This window comes from Haliaeetus leucocephalus, unplaced genomic scaffold, assembly GCF_000737465.1.
Source record: "Haliaeetus leucocephalus isolate CR32 unplaced genomic scaffold, Haliaeetus_leucocephalus-4.0 Scaffold143, whole genome shotgun sequence".
NCBI classification, from domain to species: domain Eukaryota; kingdom Metazoa; phylum Chordata; class Aves; order Accipitriformes; family Accipitridae; genus Haliaeetus; species Haliaeetus leucocephalus.
The window spans coordinates 2,149,478-2,151,294 of record NW_010972579.1 but is presented as its reverse complement, the minus strand read 5'-3'; positions in this window follow the sequence as shown (position 1 = coordinate 2,151,294).

The window sequence follows — 1,817 nt, the reverse complement described above, 5'->3', positions numbered from 1 at the left end:
TCTGTCAAGAAGAGACTCAAAAAGCCAGGATTAAGCATCCCAGCTCCTCCCAGAGGCAAGGAGTGCATTCTCAGATCTGGCTGTCATTAGCTGCCCGCACAAGCTGCAAACAGCGTGTCGTGCCCTCTGCTACAGGGCAGCTGTGTTCAAAGACCTCCTGCACAGAGATGAAACTTTTATTTTTGAGGATGCTGGCTTTTCTTTCTAGTGCTTTCAAGAAATTTTTCCACTTAGCCATCAAGAACTCAAGTACACTTAATGAAAAAGTTTTCAATAGTCCCAACGTATATCAAACAGCAAAGCACAGAATTACATGGAAGTTTTCTAAAAAGTGTATTTGAGAATCAGGCCCTTCAGTGATGAGGTTTGTTTATTAAAACACATTCTAAAAACAGCTGCCAGTTTCTGCAATGGTACAAACCACAGCACCAGTGAAAGTGGAAGCTGGTATAAGCTGGTGCAGGTGAGTATATAAATTCGGTAGTCTTTAAAAAAATGTATCTATGAAAGTAGCGGACCATGTGAAATGCAAGCTGTTTGCAGCAGCGAACAACAGACGTGCTTTACAGACGGGAGCTGTTTTTCTCCTGTAATAGCAAGGCAGCAGTTCTAGTGAGCTCTGGAAAGTAGGCTGATGCAAAACTGCTGTTTAAATCTACTTAGGAACAATGGTACCTTTGGGTGCCTTTTTATAGACAACTATATTTTACAAGGCTATTACGCACATACATGCACGTTCTTTTAATACTGATGTTGTCAACTTATCTGATTTATCAGGAAGGACAACATACTTCAGTCCATGAATGCCAGAAACTTAAAAATTGCAGACCTTAATTCAAAGCCGAAAAAACCCAACACGAGTATACTCAGAAATGTTTGGCACAGTCTTTATCTGCCCTTTTTATGTCAGTAGGGAATGCTGTGAGGTTGAAGCTGGTCAATCAGCTTGACTTAAGAGCATGTATCATCAGGAAGACCTGAAATCCTTCTCTGGGCCTCTGAAGGATCACAAGCAGCAAGACAACAGTAGATGTATCAACAGCACCTGGCAGGAAAAGCCAGTGCTCGTTTTGCCTTCTGTTTCTGAATACGGGTTGTGACTGTGACTATTAGCTGCAATTAGACATTAAATGTCAAAACAAAGCATTGTTAGATGAAAAGCACATGCAAAGGAAACTTCTCCACAAGCAGCAAGAAGCTACAGCTTGAAACACGTTAGCTCTGTTTAATTCTCTTCTCAGAGACTTCCACTGTCTACATGCACTTCTGCTCCTCCAAACTCATGTCAGTCCTTGCAACACAACACACAAATTATGGCCAAGCAACACTCATATGAAGCCACAAACCACAGCCTTTGAAGGATTTTTTTTTTTTCTTTGTCCTTCATATTTCAACATCTTATTTTGCAAATAGAGAATTAAGGCATTTTTTTCCAACCTTGTGAAAAGCAACTTGAACTTCAGATTTAACATCTAGAAGCAATGGTGACAAAGGCTTTTTATAAATAGAGCCCAACTACTTTACACTTTCACTGCTACAAGCTGTTGCAGGCATAACTTGGTTAATGTTTTCAGCCACGTTCCTCAGGCCACCAAAACACAAAGCCTTCAGAGTTTGGAGGAACAACATGAATGACGTATCCTGGTTGGTGCTTAACAGCTTTCAGCCACCACTGCACAGCTGATTGATGTGTGTGCTGCAGCACTGTTTTTATTTGGGTTGGGAAGAAGGGGGATAGAGGGGAGAGGAATGAAGGGAGAGAGAAGCCACATGCGAGGACACATATTTCTTAAAAACTTTTTTTCTCTGCCTCCTGC